Raw genomic sequence first — 19839 nt, 5'->3', positions numbered from 1 at the left:
ATACAGTACTGTTTCCCGCATGTCCGTCCACCCCTTGGTCAGTGATGCACCTGAGTGGCCACCATTGTGAAGGCGGAGATTACAAGACTGAGGTACCCAGATCTCAGAGTCAGAGCAGCTCAGCATAGCCACCATTTAAATGAATGAGCAAGATAAAACTGCTTATTTAATACATTCCTTAGGGGAGTTTGGGAGAGAATGGATACATGTAAATGCATGGCTGAGTCCCTTCGCTATTCACCTGATCTATCACAACACTGTTAATCAGCTATACCCCCAATACAAAATAAAAAGTTTTTAAAAAATAAAATAAAATTCACATTAGATCATCTAAAAACAGGCTCTTCTATATAAATAAATACATGGAAATGAATGCAAACATCTCAGGTTTTTCAAGCCCTTCTTCCGTGTCATTTGGAGAAATCCTCTGAGATTTAGGAGGAACTCTAACGATGGGAGAGTAGAAGCCAAGTGAGGGAGCAGGAGAGAGCAGGAAAAAATTCAGAAGCCAAACCATCATTTTTGTTGGGCTAAAGGCCAGATGGACATTCAAAAGACACTCCTGGGACTTCCCTGGTGGTCCAGTGGTTAAGAATCCACCCGCCAATGCAGGGAACATGGGTTCGATCCCTGGCCCAGGAACTGAGATCCCACATGCCATGGGGCAACTAAGCCCATGTGCCACAACTACTGAGCCCTGGCACCTGGAGCCTGTGTTCTGCAACAAGAGAAGCCACTGCGCATTGCAGCTAAAGAGAAGCCCTGGCTCACCACAGCTAGAGGAAACCCACACACGGCGATTAAGACCTTGCAAAGCCAAAAATAAAATAAATTGAAAATAATATCTTTTTAAAAGACACTCTTGTTTGGGTTTGGGACATCCCTGACTGACTGGAAAAGATCAGTTTTCATTCCAATCCCAAAGAAAGGCAATGCCAAAGAATGCTCAAACCACCACCCAGTTGCACTCATCTCACATGCTAGCAAAGTAATGCTCAAAATTCTCCAAGCCAGGCTTCAACAGTATGTGAACCATGAAATTCCAGATGTACAAACCGGATTTAGAAAAGGCAGAGGAACCAGAGATCAAATTGCCAACATCCGTTGGATCATCAAAAAAGCAAGAGAGTTCCAGAAAAATGTCTACTTCTATTTTATTGACTATGCCAAAGCCTTTGGCTGTGTGGATCACAACAAACTGTGGAAAATTCTTTAAGAGATGGGAATACCAGACACCTGACCCACCTCCTAAGAAATCTGTATGCAGGTCAAGAACCAACAGTTAGAACTGGACATGAAACAACAGACTGTTTCCAAATCGGGAAAGGAGTACATCAAGGCTGTATATTGTCACCCTGCTTATTTAACTTATATGCAGAGTACATCATCAGAAACGCTGGGTTGGATGAAGCACAAGCTGGAATCAAGATTGCCCAGAGAAATATCAATAACCTCAGATATGCAGATAATACCACCCTTATGGCAGAAAGTGAAGAGGAACTAAAAAGCCTCTTGATGAAAGTGAAAGAGGAGAGTGAAAAGGTTGGTTTAAAAGTCAATATTCAGAAAACTTTTAAGATCATGGCATCTGGGTCCAGCACTTCATGCAAATAGATGGAGAAATAATGGAAACAGTGAGAGACTTTATTTTGGGGGGCTCCAAAATCATTGCAGATGGTGACTGCAGCCATGAAATTAAAAGACACTCCTTGGAAGAAAAGATATGACCAACCTAGACAGCTTATTAAAAAGCAGAGACATTACTTTGCCAACAAAGGTCTGTCTAGTCAAAGCTATGGTTTTTCCAGTAGTCATATATGGATATGAGAGTTGGACTATAAAGAAAGCTGAGCACTGAAGAATTGATGCTTTTGAACTGTGGTGTTGAAGAAGGCTCTTAAGAGTCCCTTGGACAGCAAGGAGATCTAACCAGTCCATCCTAAAGGAAATCAGTCCTGAATATTCGTTGGAAGGACTGATGCTGAAGCTGAAACTCCAGTATTTTGGCCACCTGATGTGGAGAAGTGACTAACTGGAAAAGACCCTGTTGCTGGGAAAGAGTGAAGGCAGGAGGAGAAGGGGACGACAGAGGATGAGATGGTTGGATGGAATCACTGACTCAATGGACATCAGTTTGAGTAAACTCTGGGAGTTGGTGATGGATAGGGAGGCCTGGCGTGCTGCAGTCCATGGGGTCACAAAGAGTCGGACACAACTGAGCGACTGAACTGAACTGAACTGAACTGAACCACCTGATTCAAGTCTCCTTCCCTATCTGGGTCCTGCCTCTGCCTGCTCAGTTAGAATCTCCATCGGTGTGGCCAAGAAACCTGCTTTCGCAGCAAGTATCTTCAAGAAATTCAAACACACACCAAATTCAAGAAACACTGGCCCTCAAAATCCTATCCACTCCTGTGTCTTCAAATTCGGTTTGCACACCATTAGGAAAAAAACATATATCTTTATCCCAGAACTCTCTTGTGAGTCTAAGACACAAAAGATAAGCTGCAGACTTGATTTTTCTAGTTGGGCACCTCACAGGTATCTTAAATTTCTAAGAACGACACTGGACTCTTGATCTTTTTAGTAAATGGCACCTCAATCCACCTAGCTGCCTATGCCAGAAATACGAGAATCGTCTTTGACACCTCTGTTTTCCTCACCCATGACATCATATCCCTGACCATGATCCACTGATGACCAGTTCTACCTCTGAAAGGGTCAGGTTTTGCTGTAGAAACAAATAACTCTAAAATCTGAGTGGCTGAAGACCACGATGAGTCAGCTAGAGCTCTGGCTGACTCTGTGGAACCTATTCTCAAAATGCAGGCCAAGTTTAGGACATTCTCAAGATGCAGACCAAGTTCAGGACTGTACCTGAACTCTGGAATGTCACCTCATTCCAGAGCCAGGGTGATAGGAAATGACAGGAACACAAGAGGCTGCTAGATGCACACGAGTTCTCTTCAAGCCTGTTCTCTGACTGTACCCTGTTGGTTCTGCCCATAGTCCATTAGCCAAAGCGTGCCATGTGGCCAAGCCCAAGATCAGCAGAGTGAGGAAGTACATGAAGCAGAAAGTGAATCTTTACAGAACGATGAGAGAGTCCTCGGTGACATCCAAAATACGCCCTGGATCCATCCACTTCTCTCTGTTACCACGGCTCCCATCCTGGTCCAAGTCAGCATCATCTCTGCCTGGTTGTCCACACCCCCTCAACTACCTGCCTGCCTTCCATGGCTTCTCCAACCTGTCTCCACACAGGAGTCAGTGTAATGTGTTCACAGGGTGGATCAGTTCATGGTGGGCTCTCTGATGGCATCCACCGCACTTAGGAAAAATTTCAAATCTGTATTGATTACTAAGGCCCAACCAAAGCTGTCCCTAGACTATCTCTCTAGACCAGGTTTATTGAGCCTAGAGTCCAGGGACCCCCACTGGGTTCCCGCCTTCGTTCCCTCTCTTCTCTGCTCTCATGTTGCAGCCACGGCAACCTTCCTGCAGGTCCCTCTAACTCACCATCTTCATTTCTAGATGCCACCTCACTTCCATTCTAGATGCCATCCCCTCCACCTAGAACGTGCTTCCCATTCTCCTTGCTACATGAGCTTCCTCCTATTCGCTGACAGGTGTCAGTTTATAATACCCTTGCTCAGAAAGACAAGGGATTGCCCAGTCTAAATGAACTCTTCATATAGTTTCCTAAATAAACTGTATTCATTACAAACTGAAATTGTAAGTGGGCAATTACCAGCTTGATGTCTGCCTCTCTGCCACATGGTAAACTCCACCTGGGCAGGTGCTGTGTGTCCATGTCACCCACCATCAAGTCACCAGTGTTGGACACGGTATACATAGTAGATGCTTAATGACTGCTTGTTTGGGGTTTTTCAATATTTTATTTATTTCTTTGGCTGCACGGGGTCTTAGTTGCCCCATGCAGGATCTCCAATCTTCATTGCAGCATGCAAGATCTTTAGTTGCAGCATGAGAACTCTTAGTTGGAGCATGTGGGATCAAGTTCCACAACCAGGAACTGAACCTGGGCCTCCTACATTGGAAGCGCTGAGTCTTAGCCTCTGGACCACCAGGGAAGTTCAGATGACTGGTTGTTGAATGAATACCAAATGCTCTCTAACTGAGCACTTACTTTCATTTCGTCCTCATTCCTGATCTAGGTATATTAATTCAAGGAAACTGAAGCTCAGAGAAGTAATGTGCCTAAAGTCACAATGTTAGAAAAAAATCAGAGCTTAGATACAAATTCAGATGTGTCTATTTCTGGGGTCTACACAAATAAGTGTTGTCCCTTGTTGCTTCCTCTAGAAGAAACACAAAAGTAATTTTGCAGGACATGAGATGATCCATCCTGTATTCTTTGCAATGTAAGTCAACCTCCAAGACAAGAAGAAAGTCAATTCCTTCCTCATGCAAAAAAACCTACCTGAGGGTCAGCAAAGGGGGCTCAGGGAGGGACTGAACTGTCCCATTCTCCTCTCCACCCAGCCTCCACCATGAAATGAGTAATCTCTTTTAGAGAAAGAGAGAGAAATACACACAAAGATGAATTGCTTGAGAATCCAAGATGGTGACAAAGAGTACAGCAGAGGCTGTGTGTGCTCAGGGCCAAGTGGATTGTACAAACGATGCCACACCAGAAGTGGGATGGGACTTCTGGGCCTCAGTTTACCCAGTTGTGAAATGGGCTAAGACTCATCCCAATCTCCAGGAAGCTACACATTCGAAGTGTTTGGTTTTACCTAGAAAATCGCGAGCATTCAGTGTTGACCCATTTGCAACATGCCAGTCACCCCCAGACCATTTACAAAGCAAAAACGACAGTGACCTCTGTGGATAGTACAGTTACAACAGTGAAGAAGGGAACCCCAGGATTAAATTGCTGTAAAATTAAAAAATCTTTAATTATGGCTTAAAAAGCCCAGGTCTCTGAGACAGAAAAACTGGGATCTAGAGCGTATTCTAGGTCCTACCTACCCTGTGACTGTGGGCAATGTTTTTCCTTCTGTGAGACTTAATTTTTTTTGGTCTGCAGTCAAGAATGTTAACAGCACTCTTTTGCAAACTTATCGTTCTCCTACCACTTTCACAGATTTTACTGAACAGTATACCACTTCTCCGATGGCCCAGTAGTAAAGAATCTGCCAGCAATGCAGGAGGCACAGGAGACATGGGTTCAATCCCTGGGTTGGGAAGATCCACTGGAGAAGGGCATGGTGAACCATTCAGTATTCTTGCCTGGAGAATCCCATGGAAAGAGGAGCCTGGCAGGCAACAGTCCATGGGGTCGCAAAGAGTCAGAAACAACTGAAGCGACTTACACACATGCATACACTCACAATATTATTTATTAAATATTTCTAATTTATACCCATTTATTCAACAAATACTCATCAGCATTTACAATATGCCAGACAATCCTCTAGGTACTAAGGCACTGTTCTAGATGACTTTTTTTTTTTACTTAATATCTATTTTTCTCCCCTGATACTGGGAGGGATTGGGGGCAGGAGGAGAAGGGGACGACAGAGGATGAGATGGCTGGATGGCATCACCGACTCAACGGACATGAGTTTGAGTGGACCCCGGGAGTTGGTGATGAACAGGGAGGCCTGGCGTGCTGCGATTCATGGGGTCACAAAGAGTCGGACATGACTGAGCAACTGAACTGAACTGAACTGAACTGAAGCAATAAAACCCATGAACTCATGGGACCGATAAGCTAACTATAGGTTTTTTTTTCCTAATGTATATTACAATCAATGTGAAAATAACAGTAAGGTCCTACTGTATAACACAGGGAACTATATTCAGCATCCTGTGATAGACCATAATGGAAAAGAACATGAAAAAGAATATACGTCTGTATAACTGAATCACTTTGCTGCACAGCAGAAATTAACACATTGTAAATTACTTCAATAACATTTTTTTAAAAATCAATGTAAAAATTGTAGAAGGAAACAGGTCCTTTAACATCCACATTAATCTCAGGTAGGGGTGGCTCAGATGGTAAAGAACCTGCCTGAAATGCAGGAGACCTGGGTTCTATCCCTGGGTCAGAAAGATTCCCTGAAGAAAGAAATGGCTACCCACTCCAGGATTCTTGCCTGGGAAATCCAATGGACAGAGGAGCCTGGTGGGCTACAGTCCATGGGGTCACAAAGAGTTGGACACGACTAAGCGACTAACAATCTCAGGTGCTCCAAGTGATACAAGGTGGATGCTTTTGGAGACCTGGATAATAGCTGAGAATCCTGCTAACTCTCAAAAATGTTCTGTTCTAGATTTCTCTGGAGAGATTGACACTTTATCTCCTCTCTTCCAACCACTCTGCACCAGCCATGAACAGAGTGACATTAATTAAGCAATTATTCAGTGATTACAAGAAGTTTTCTCCTGAGCCAGAGACTAGGGCTCTGTCAGTTTGAGAACATGCTTGAACTTCCTGGCTCTCCGCTTTTAATTCACACCCCAAACTTCAGGCACTTTCATCTCCTCCCATTCAGTCACAGAGGACTTTGGTTTACACCCAAGCGCTGTTTTCATCTTCAAAGGATATTATCAACTTGCAATGATGTCTCTATATCTGACATGGGAACAGCTCCAAAAAAACTCATAATCACCCTACTAGACAGCTCTTCCCAACAATAGTTAATAAGTTGTACATAATGAGTCCAAAATGTATGTTCTGAGTTGCCTTTGAAATCCAAAAAAAAAAAAAAAGGTTTGTAAAGGAAAACTTTCCCACCAATCAGTTAAAACCCCCCCTAAAACTTCAGTAGAAAAGTGAGCTAAGGACAGGAGTGCTAATTCACAGGAGAAGAAATACAAACAACTCATAAGCATATGAAAAGGTACCTAGCTCCTTAATAATCAAAGCAAATGCAAATTAAAACAACAAGAGAGGACTTCTTTCAGGTTTCAAATTAACAAAGGGTTATAGTATAATTATTTTCCATGCTAGCTGGAGTGGGGTTTAATAGGTACTGGTGTTAGAAGAATGGTATTTCCACCTTGCTGGAAAGCAATTTGATACTATGTTTTGGGATCCTGCAGAGGTACTAATATTTGACTCAGTACTTTCCCTTCTAGGAATCAACCACAGAAAACCAGAGGAGATCTGTCTGTCAAACATGTCTTGATTAATGGACAAAGGAGTCTAGCATGATGGTTTTTTCTAAGATCAGGGTTTCTCCACCTCAGCACTCTTGACATTTGGGGTCCAGACAATTAATTCTTTTTTGGAGGGCTGCCCTGGGCATTGCAGGATGTTTGGGGCATCCTTGGACTCTACACACACCCACCATCCCTCTAGTTATGACAGTCAAAACTGTCTCCAAGGCTGGGGGGGATGGATGGAGTGGGAGTTTGGGGTTAGCAGATGCAACCTATTCTATAAAGAACGGATAAACAACAGGCTCCTACTGTATAGCACAGGGAACGATATTCAATATCCTGTGATAAACCATAAAGCTTCCCAGGTGGTTCAGTGGTAAAGAATCCGCCTGACAATGCAGGAGACCTAAGAGACATGGGTCTGATCCCTGTGTTGGGAAGAACCCCTGGAGGAGGAAATGGCAACCCATCCCAGTATCTTGCCTGAAAGAATCCCATGGACTAAGGAGCCTGGCAGGCTACAGTCCTTGGATCTTAAAAGGTTGTACACGACTGTTCAGTAAACCATAATGGAAAGCAATATGAAAAAGAATATATATATATATGTGTGTGTGTGTGTGTATAACTGAATCACTTTGCTGTACTGCAGAAATTAGCACAACATTGTAAGTCAACAATACCTCAATAAAATAACATTTTTTAAAAATTGTCTCCATACACTGCCTCGTACGGACGATATTCCTTGGGGTGACAAAATCTGCATCAAGAACCACTGATCTAAGAATAAAAACTTCTAAACCACCTAAATGTTCAGGTATAAGAGAATGGTCAGATGAGTTACAGTCTGTTCAGAAGGTGAAATACCATGTAATCACTTAAAATGTTGCTTTCAAGGAGTTTTTAATGACATGGAAACCTAATCATGATAAAATGGTGAATGAAAAAAGCAAAGAAGAAAAGTACTTAGCTAGTCATTAATTAGCCCCTAATCATTTAATTAGTCATGCTTTTCCTAGAAAAACAGACTGAATGGAAATAAAGCAAATGTCCACTGCAATTATCTGAAGGTAGTAGGATAAAAAAGCAATTTTCATTTCCTTTTTTAAAACACCTATTGGCTCTATAAGCTCAGAAAATGGATTTCTAGTCTGAAAAACCTGGCTTTAAACCCTAGTACTGCCACTGTTGAGGAGATCCAACCAGTCCATCCTAAAGGAGATCAGTCCTGGGTGTTCATTGGAAGGACTGATGTTGAAGCTGAAACTCTAATACTTTGGCCACCTGATGCAAAGAGCTGACGCATTGGAAAAGACCCTGATGCTGAGAAAGATTGAGGGCAGGAGGAGAAGGGGATGACAGAGGATGAGATGGGTGGATGGCAAACCAACTCAATGGACATGGGTTTGGGTGGACTCTGGGAATTGGTGATGGACAGGGAGGCCTGGCGTGCTGTGGTTCATGGGGTCACAGTGTCGGACACAACTGATTGACTGAACTGAACTACCACTATCTACGACTCGTTAATGCTTTTTAAAATTGTTTATTTTGAAATAATTTTTATGATTTTTTAATTTTTACTTTATATTGAAGTATAGTTGATTTACAATGTTGTGTTGGTTTCAGATGTACAGGAAAGTGACTCAGATATATTTATATATACACACACACATATATATCTATTCCTTTTTTATCAGAGTATAGTTGCTTTACAATGAATGCTGTATTCGTCTTCTGTACAGAAAAGTGAATCAACTTTATGTATACATATATCCCCTCTTTTTTTGGACTTCCTTCGCATGTAGGTCACAGCATCAGGTAGAGTTCCCTGTGCCAGACAATTGGTTCTCATTGGTTATCTATTTTATACATAGTCATGTATATATGGGGCTTCCCTTGTGTCTCAGATGGTAAAGAATCTGCCTTCAGTGAGGGAGACCTGGGTTCGATCCCTGGGTCGGGAAGATCCCCTGGAGAAGGGAATGGCAACCCACTCCAGTATTCCTGCCTGGAGAATCCCATGGGCAGAGGTGCCTGGTGAGCTACAGTCCATTGGGTCGCAAAGAGTCAGACATGACTGAGCAGCTAAAGACACACAGTGTATACATATCAGGTTCTTTTTTCAGATTCATTTTCCCATATTACAGAATATTGAGTAGAGTTCCCTGTGCTACAGGAAACAAGTAGGTCCTTGTTGGTTATCTATTTTTTATATAATAATGTGCATATATGTAAATTCAAAACTCCTAATTACTAGCTCTTAACCTCTAAGGTGCTGTGACTTCATCTATCAAACAGGAATAACCATGTATCTACTGCAAAGAGGGTAAAGAGTAAGTGAGTTAATTCATAGAAAGTGCTAAGCAAGGTGCCTGGGGGGTCGTAAGTATTCAGCTAAAGGTGAGTTCTCATTAAGAGTTACTACCTTTTTAATTAAAACCTTTTTCTTAAAACACATAACACCAAGATAGAAGGAGCTTGTCCAGTTTCTCTGGGGAGGGACATGGCCTGAGAGTAAGAGGTCACTGATGCTCAGGGATCTGACATTGGACAGAACTGTTAGTCGTGGAATGAAAACAGCGATGAAGAATCCATCTGGCAGCAGAGATGGCCTGTGAGTAAACGTTATTTGAATTGGACAGGATGGAGAGACAGCTTCAAGTCAAGAGTACTGAAATGTCAAGAGCCATAAGTTTAACTGCCTAACAGGTTAGACTACCAATCTAGGGTCTTACAAAGAGGCATTGGGAATTGGCACTTGAAATGTTCCCAGGCATGCTGTGGTCCATTTCATCTGAAGCCTGGAGAGCCATGAGCCCCAGGTCATTGAAGGAGAGCCCCGGAGGACTGTGGATACTAGCACTGGGATGGACTGAAACAATCTGGAGACTTGGCTTCAAGATCTTGCTGTCTTGTCCTGCAAATTCCTTTTCCTCTTTGGATCTCTGACAATCGGTGTATTCAGGTAAGCAGACTGGCTTCATTTAGAAGAATAGGAAAACTGGAGACCAACCACCTAGAGGTGATTTCTGGACCTACCACAGACTGGCTATTGTATCTCTGGGTGAGTTGCTTACTTGATGGCTCTAAGTCTTCATTTCTGCATCTACAAGAGGTGGGTGATATATCTACCCTCTGTAAGAGGTTCAGCATGGAGCCAGGTAACTCCCAGCAAGGACTTAACACGGCAGCTCTAGTTGCTTTCTTTAAAGTCACTTCAGGGACTTTCCTGGCAGTCCAGCAGTTAGGACTCTGCCTTTTAGTGCAGGGGATGTGAGTTCAGTCCCTCATCAGAGAACGAAGATCACACATTCCTCCAGGCAACTAAGCCCATAACTCCTGAGCCAGTGTACCACAACTAGAGAGAAGCCCACATCACAACAAAGAGTCAACACAGCCAAAACTAATACAGTGAATAAAGTATTAAAAGTTACTCCATACACAAACCTACTATATATAAAATAGGTAATCAGCAGAGACCTATGTATAGCCCAGGGAACTCTACTCAGCATTCTGCAATAACCTACATGGGAAAAGAGCCTGAAAAAGAAAAAAAATACATACACGTATAATGTATGTATAATCACTTTGCCATACACCTGAAACTAACACAACATCGTAAATCAGCTATGCTCTACTAGAAAACAAAAATTAAATTTAAATATAATAACAAAAGTTATTTCAAACATAGAACTTGAATCTCCCTCAAAGTGGAATTCATTGTTTTGAAATTTTGAGTGTGGGGTAGGTCAATGAGCAGATGTACGAAAGATGAATGACAACAGTTCTTTAGTTCATCAAGACTTCTCACAGGATTCATGTTTCTGACCTGTGCCCGGTCCTGGGTAGGCAATGGGGCTACTGCGATGGCCAAGAAACAGTCGCTTGGCCTCAAGTTGCTCAGAATCCAGTAGAGAAGACAGACAAGGAAGTCATACTTCGTTCAGACAGTGAGAAGAGGAAGCAATATCAGGCCATGGTGGCACACACGCCCTGGAACCACCCTCCCTGGTTTTATCTTCAAATCTTGAAGCCATGTGAACTTGAATAGGTGACTTTACCCCTTTAAGCCTCAGTATTTTCAACTGTAAAATGGGAGAACAATATAAAATAAAAGAATAATAGTCACGTTTCTTCTTCATAGGGTTGTGTCAGGACAAAATAAGGGGACGCCCTTATAACTGTGCCCAGCACACAGGGTTTAATAAATGTTAGCTTGGTTACCACTATTAACATCTGAGTAACTAGTTATATGGACCCTAGAAAGGCAGTCTGGGTCTCTGACTTGCAAAGTGGGGTGGGGGGATCTACCCAGGGAAAGTCAGCCCATCCCTTCCAATATCCAGTTTGGGTAAACCTCAGGGGCCATGATCATACCACACCTGAATTTCCCCTCAGCATCACCACACAGATCTAGAGAAAACTTTCTCGAGAATTAAGATGGACACTTTTATTGTTTTACCCTCCTCCCCTAAAAGCACCAAACATCTGTGGCTGTGGAGCCACTCACCCATTTTCTAAATGGAAAAGAGACTCCAAATCACTTGGAAAAGTAGTATCAGGACTTCCCTGGTGGTCCAGTGGCTAAGACTCCACGCTCTCAATGCAGGGGGCCCAGGTTTAAACCCTGGTCAGGGAACTAGATTCCGAATGCCACAACTAAGACCCAGCATAACCAAATAAATAATTAAATACTTTTAAAAAATAAACAAAAGCAATACCCCGCTCTCCCCATCTCCTGTGCCACACACACACATACACACACACACACCAAACAGTGAAGGGCGGGTGCGGGGGGTGTGAGAGGGGAGAGGGGTGGGAGGGAGGCAGGAAGTGAAGAAGGAAGCCCTTTAAGAGGAACCAGGAAGGATGATGAGGAAATAACCGTGGGCAAGGCAGGATTGTCTGAGGATGGACACGGGGCCCAGACACCTGAGCACATGCTCTCCTGCCTCCCCTGACTGAGCAGACAGGTGACAGGTGTCTCCTCTGGGCCTGTTCACCTGAACACCTGCTGGTCCAGCCTCCCCCGCAACCCCCAGGTCACTCTGGGTGATCCCCAGACTGAATGAACTCGCAGTCTTGTGCTGATCTTCAACAGAACCCAATTCTTCCTTTTCCCTGGCAGAGTCTGGGCATTTGGGCAGACACAAGTGCTTGAGGGTTTTGCTAAACAAGGGAGGCATTGTGACATCTGGGAAAAATGCCACCACAAAATGATAAAGTTGGACCAGCCTGCCTGCCATTCTCAAATACACACACACACACACACACACACACACACACTTCCGAGTAACCCCATGCGTGCCTACTTAACAAGGTGATGGACAAAATATTTAACAACTCTGACAGCACATCTACTAACCAAGCAGAATGGACAAAGACCATAACTTTAGAGAAAGTTCTGGAAGTCCCCTGCTGTTATCTTTCTATTTTAAAAATCTCAGGAAGGTTAGGCGATAGAAGGGAAGGGTCAGGGTGGCAGGCAGGCACTTGGGGCACCAGGGCAATGATTGTTGCCCAGCTGGCATGTAAGTATTTCAGTATTTTAATGCCTACCATGGGCACACTGGTGCATACCAGTAAGACTGAACATAGGCTCTAAGACGAGGATTTGTATGTGGGTGGTTTATTAAAAAAAACTGTTCCCGGGGAGAAAAAATAAAAACAAACAAACAAAAAACAGTAAGAAAGCAAAGAAAGCAGAACAAAGAAGGGAGGAAAGCCTGGGCTGGCTCAGGACTTGAATCAAAGCCCCACAGATGGTGACCTCAACCTGATTCCATGTGGGAGTCTGGAGCAACAGTCAGCCCCACGGTCGGCTGATCTAAGGCTAGAGAGCCTGACTGTCGTGTTCATGTATCTGGAAGGCAGGAGTTGAGGGCTGCCCTGGGAGCAGGATACAGAGCAAAGCAAAGCGTCTCCAGGGGCTGCCCAGGTAGTCCTCTGAACAACAGCCACTGATCGCGCCTGGAAGCAAGAGCCCAGCAAAGTCAAAGGCTGGACACCATGAAAATGGCAAAAAATAATAATGATAATAATAATAATACTTAGTGGATTTAGACGGAGTGCCAGAACTTCCCATGACACCAACTGAATGTCAGCCTAAGTCCTTAGACAAGGAAGGAACACATGCAAGTGATGGCTATGGTGCCTAGAGTAGCATGGGGTACTGGCTTTGGGGTTCAACGCTTCTCCTACTACATAATTCATTGCTTATCTCCGGTGTCAGCCCTTTCCATCCCAAAGAGTAACAAGAGGTAAAATGTACAGAGTGGGGGTTCCCAGTGGCTCAGCGGTAAAGAACCCACCTTTGGTGCAGGGGATGTGGCAGGAGCCTCACGTTTGGTCCCTGAGTCGGAAAGATGCTCCGGAGGAAGAAATGGCAACTCACTCCAGTATTCTTGCCTGGACAGAGGAGTCGGGCAGGCTGCAGCCCATGGGGCCGTAAAAGAGTCGGACACGACTTAGTGACTTAAGAATAACAACAACAAATGTACAGAGCACCCACAAGGGGCAGGGGACCATGAAATGCCATGCTCAGCCTCACAACAACTTCTCAAGGTAGATCACATTCTTTCCACTTTACAGATGAGCAAGATGAGGCTCGGAGAATTGAAGCCCCTTCTAAAAGTTTCCACAACAAATAAATGGTTATGGAGAAATTCTGATCAATCTCGAGTCTGCAGGACTCCAGAGCTGCTGTTCTGTCCAACTGTCATCCCTACTCAACATCACCTCCTCTGGATGTAACCATGACCCAGACACAGGTTCTGAGCTGAGGATTCATGTGCAGTGAGGGTCATGCCACATCTCATGCAGGAAGAGACTTCCTGAAGTAGGGGAAATGGGTAAGGGAAGAGGACAGAGTTGTGCATTAGGCGGTCTTCAGGAACCTCCCAGCCCCAGCCCCCTGATTCCAGCTAGAGCTCTGGTGGGTATATCAAGCTTCAGAGTTAGTTCCAACTTGAAGCAAAAGAACTAGGCTTTCACATGCCTGCACCACGCAGGCACCCAGAGCATGTAGCCTTCCCAGTAGAATGACTCCAGTAACCCAAGGGAATCCTTCAAAGAGAGGTAGATGAGACATCCCTGGTGGTTCAGTGGTTAAGAATTCTCTTTGCAATACAAGGGACACTGGTTCGATTCCTGGTCCAGGAAGATTCCACATGCGGTAGGGCAACTAAGCCAGGCTGTTGCAACTACTGAGCCCGAGCGCACAACTGCTGAAGCCCGTACACATAGCTCTGCAACAAGGAAAATCATCATAATGAGAAGCTCACAAACCGAAGCCAAGAGTAGCCCCTGACCTCCGTAACTAGAGAAAATCCACGTGCAGCAAGAAAGACCCAGCACAGCCAAAAATAAAATTAATAAATAAATCTTTTTTAAAAAAAGAAGGGGGTGGGGAGGCAAGCAGACCATAAAAGCAAAGGTTAGAGAGGCATGCCTAAGGAACCAGAGGCAATCTGGGTACCACCCTGACACCCATCATTCTTCATGAAGCCCAGCTGTCCTTTCCCTAATTCTTAGCTTTCACCCCCAAGAACCAATTTCCCTATTGCCCAGGGGGGAAAAAGTCTCCCTTTCTGATAGTCTAAAGAGCATCTCAAAGACCATTTTCAAGAGCTGATTACCTGAGCCTGGCTCTAATCTAAGGAAAGTATCTCATTTTCCACCTCTGTAGAGAAAGAAACATAATCAAGTGACTTGTCCCTGGCTCTTCGGCTTTATTCATACAGATACCAGTAAATAAAGGAAAATTTGACTGTTCACAGAACTTCAGCAAATTGAGCTCCTATTTGGGGGCAAAAATAAAGGCCGCTGAGATTTAATATGAAATCCTTCTACAAAGAAGATGATTGAATACATTATGGGGGCTTCAATTTTTACCATGACAGATATTGAATGAGCCTTTCATTTCTTTCTGCTGCTCATTTCCTCGATGCTTGAGGCTTTGATATTGAGGAAGAGATGGAATCAGTGTCTTGGCAATGGCGTAAACTGGTAGGAAGGCCAAGGGCTCCAGGCTGGAAATGCTGGGATGACATGAAGGAGGTCTCATACATGGATGGACTTGAGCTTCAAAATCAGTGCTAAATACCAAGTTTTTAAAGAAAAACACCAAGAGCGGAGTCGAATGGGTGCCCAGAGGGGAGTCTTGAACAGGAGCTAATGCCAAAAGCCAACAGGCACTCATTATCCTAATCATGTACCATTTGGTTGTAAGAAACAAAAACTCACTCAGACTAGCTGGAGATGAAGGGGACTTTAATTGGAAGAATCAGAAGGAGAATTCAAAGCAAAAGGGTGAATACACAAGAACATTCAAAATCAAAACCACAGGGGTTTCTCTGGTGGTCAAGTGGTTAAGAATCTGCCTTCCAATGCAGGGGACGCTGGTTCAATCCCTGGTCGGGGAACTGAGATCTACCATGCCATAGGGCAACTAAGCCTGTGACCACAACTACTAAGCCCACCAGCGTGCAACAGCTAGAGAAGTCCACATGCTGGAACAACGACCCTGCGCAGCCAGACACAAAAACAGCGAACCACCCTCTCCTCTTGACTCCACACAAACACATAATGTTGACTGAGGTCCTTCTATATGTCAGGCACCGTGCTGAATGCTTTACCTGCATTATCTCACAGTTCACCTACACAGAAAGTCTCCGAGATGCAAACATCCCCATTTTTCAGATGGGAAAACTGAGGCTAAAGTAATTTTCCCAAGGTTGCACAGCTAGCTTCACATTGGCAGAATTAGAATTCACACCTTGCTCAACTCGGTGCTCTGTGATGACCGAGAGGGGTGGGATGGAGTGGGGGTGGGAGGGAGGCTCAAAAGAGAGGAGACATATGTATACATACAGCCGATTCACGCTGTCATCCAGCGGAAACCAACACGACATTGTGAAGTGATTATACTCCAATTAAAAAATAAATTTGAAAACGTTTTAAAGGAAAAAATTCACACCCGGTCCTCAAAACAACTGTCCTCTATCACCAGTCACGTGAGCTCCATCTCAGCTTCTTCTCTCTGGGTCTGCTAGATCCTGAATGCTTCTCCTTGCAGGCTGGCTCTTCCTGCGTCAACGAGCTTGTGAAGCAGCAAAATGAGCAGCCCAAATCTGGCTCTGGTACCCAGGGGAAAGTACCAGAAGGGGAGACATGAGCCCACCCATATCAACAATTACATTCTATGGTGTCCATAACCATCTTTTGCAAATGTCTGTGTCTTTTGGTTCAAATTCTCAGAGTAAAGAGTCTTGGTTTCTTATCCCTTCAGCTCTGATGATCAGCAAGACGTCACCTTGTAAAATCAGGGCAGCTCATGGTGGGGTGGCAACTTCTCTATGAAAGTGAGTGTGTGACATGGGAAAATGGGAGATACTTATAATGCCCTCATTTATATACGCCACACTTCTTGAGTGAGCATCTCATTCTTCATAGGTAATCTAGGTGCCAAAGCCTCCAAGATTAAGAAGTTATCATATCCTCCCTTGGGAGACTCACCATATCTAGAATAGATACATCACTAAACCATGGCCATCCAGCACAATAAGTGCTGTGGTTGGAAGAGACAAGTAGTGTTGCCACCTCGCGGACAAAGTATACCTGATCTGGCCCAGCAAATCAAGGAACAGGTCCTGAAGACAGTGACACAGGAGCCCAGTCTTGAATGAATGAGCAGGCATGACGAAAGGATAGTGTATTCCTGAAAGGTGTGACGCGCTGGAGAGGTCTGAGGAACTGGGCACCATGGAAAGGCAGCAAGAGTGAAGAAGTACCAGAAAATGGGGTTAAAAAGGTAGACAAGGGCCAATCCATGAGCGACTTTCTGTGCTAAGAAAAGACATGTAATCACTTTCCCAAGCAGCAACACAATCTAGTGCAGTGCCGTCCAATAGAACTTGTCATGGTGATGGAAATGGCCTAAATCTGCAGAGACCAACATGGCAGCCACTGACTGCGCACTTGGCATATGGCTAGAGCAACAGAGTAACTGACTTCTTTACTTTACTTATTTTCAATTCATTTAAATGGCCAGATGTGGCTATGGGCTGCGATACGGGACACCCAAATCTAGCCATAAAGCTGGCAGTTCCCGAGGAAGACTTGAAACTGGCTCCAAGTCAGGCTGGCCGTGTGACTCTGAGAAAGCTCCATGAACTCTCTGTACCTCAGTTTTCCCGTTTGTAAAATGGGATGATAAGAACATATCTCCTAGGAGTGTTGTGAGGATAAGTTAAGTCGATACACATAAAGCAGTTGGACAAACACCTAGCATATTGTAACAACCCAACTAGCATCTGTGTGGTTAGGAAGGTGATGGGAAGCTTTGAAAGGTGCTAATGGCAAATTTGTTTTCTTATAATTCTGGAAGCTGGAAGCCCAAGATCAAGGCATCAGCAGGCTTGGTTTCTTCCAAGGTCATCCTCTTTGCTGTGGCAATGGCCATCTTCTCCTTGTGTCCTCAAATGGTCTTCCTGCTGGATGACTGTGTCCCAGTCTCCTTTTATAAGAACACCAGTCATACCGGATTAGAGCCTCATTTTAACACAACCAGCTCTTTAAAGAGCCTATCTCCGAGTATAATCACACTGTAAAGCCCTGGGGGTTAGGACATTGACATGAATTTGCAGAGCGTGGAGGCACAATTCATATAATAGTAAAGACACTACAGACCAAAAATCAAGATTGACAGTTCCATTTCTGACCTATATACTGGCTCCTTTCCGCAAGAGCCACCTTGGAAGAACCAAGGGGAAAGCAGAGAACCTGGAGGAGGACACATCGGAAAGAGGGTTCTAGAAGTTTGGCCCCAGATGCTCCCCCCTACCATTTCCCAGATACATACAGTACCTGCCCCCACAGCCCAACTCATCTGGTCCAGATGCCATCAGGGGAAAAAATCAGGCCAGAGTAAAAGCCGTGTGCTTGTGAGGTGCTGAGAAATGGGGATGAGACAAAATGACCTCAAGGAAGTTGCTCCCTCAAAAAGAGGTGAGGATAGCGCTGCGGCGGCGCGCCCGGGTCCGCCGGCCGGTCCGAGTGCGCGCCCTGAGCCGCGCGCCGCTTAAAAAAAAAAAAAAAAAGAGGTGAGGATGTCTCCCTTTTATACCCCAAAAGTGGTATGTGTGAGTAGGGAAAACGGAAAAGCTCCATGAGGAGGCGCTTCCCTTAGGGGCAAAAAGTGATGCCTGAAAAGCCATTCTGAGTGGTGAGCAGTGATCATGGGGTGCTTCTGCCTGGTGCTCTTCATCCTAGGGCTCAGTCACTCCCTACTCTCTGAGCTCATGGGAACTGACATAAGGGTCTGGCTTTCATCCATCCACATTGCCCATCAGAGTCAATGCCCAATTCCTCCAGGGTGACATGAGCTCATAACCCAAAATAACAAGACATTTGAGGATTAAAATAATTTCAAAGGGAAAACAACACACTGGGCTTCAGATGCCAACAGAAGTAAGAATATTAGAACAGGTGGACTTTGGATATAAAATTAGCCTTTTGTAAAGCATATTAAGAGATAAAAGAAAATATGAACAAAATAAATTAAAACAAGAACAAGAAAATACTTTTTAAAAAGCTAAGCTGAAGTATCACACATGAAAAATGCAATGGTTGAAATAAAGAACACAATGAATGGATAAATGGAGACAGAATGAACACAGCTGAAGAATGAATTAAGAAACTGGAAAACAATGTTGAAGAAATCTTCTGGAAGGAAGCAGAGAGACAAAAGTTTTTTGTTGAAGTACAGTTGATTTGCAATGTTGTATTAATTTCAGATGTACAGCAAAATGAGTCAGCTATATATATATCTTTTCAGGTTCTTTCCATTACAGGGTATTACAAGACAGTGAATACAGTTCCCTCTGCTATACTAGGACCTTGACGTTCATTTATTTTTTATACAGTAGTGTATATATGTTAATTGGGATTCCCAGGTGGTTTGGTGGTTAAGAATCCACCTGCCAATGCACGACACACGGGTTCAATTCCTGTGGGGAAGATCCCCCGGAGTAGGAAATGGAAACCCACTCCAGGATTCTTCCCTGGAGAATCCCAAGGACAGAGGAGCCTGGGGGACTACAGTTCGTGAGGTCGCAAAGAGTCAGACACAAGTGAATAGCTGAGTACACATGGGATATGTTAATTATTCCTCCCCAAACTTTACCCTTTGGTAACTCTAAGTTCATTTTCTATGTCTGTGAATCTATACTATTTTGTAAGCAAGTTCATTTGTATCACTTTTTAAGATGCTACATATAAGTTATGTACAACATTTGTCTTTGATTTATTTCACTTAGAATGATAATCTCTAGGTCCATCCATGTTGCTAATAATGGCATTACTTCATTCTTTTTATGACTGAGTAGTATCCCATTGTATATACGTACCACATCTTTATCAGTGTCATCTGTTGACGGACATTTCAATTGCTTATACATCTTGGCTAATGTAAACAGTGCTGCTATCATTATTGGGGTGCATGTAGCTTTTCTAATTAGAATTTTCATCTTTTCTGGATATATGCCCAGGATTGGGATTGCTGGATCATATGCTAACTCTATTTTTAGTTTTTTAAGGAGGCCAAAAATTTTTTAAGCTAAGTGATATGGAAAATAGAATTGCTAATACAAAATAAGATTCCAGGAGGTGGAGAATAAATTGAGAGATTGGGATGAAAATATGCAC

The 19839-nt window shown here is 43.8% G+C and overlaps 1 protein-coding gene across 3 annotated transcripts in view; it reads right to left on the bottom strand.

Moving 5' to 3' along the window:
• SHISA9 (shisa family member 9) overlaps positions 1–19839 on the bottom strand; it is a 515393-nt gene that overhangs the window by 400616 nt on the left and 94938 nt on the right. The window lies entirely within an intron of this gene.

This window comes from Cervus elaphus, chromosome 10 (assembly GCF_910594005.1).
Source record: "Cervus elaphus chromosome 10, mCerEla1.1, whole genome shotgun sequence".
Taxonomy (NCBI): Eukaryota; Metazoa; Chordata; class Mammalia; order Artiodactyla; family Cervidae; genus Cervus; species Cervus elaphus.
The sequence above is the reverse complement of the archived record's forward strand: the minus strand, read 5'-3'. Positions and strand labels throughout refer to the sequence as shown.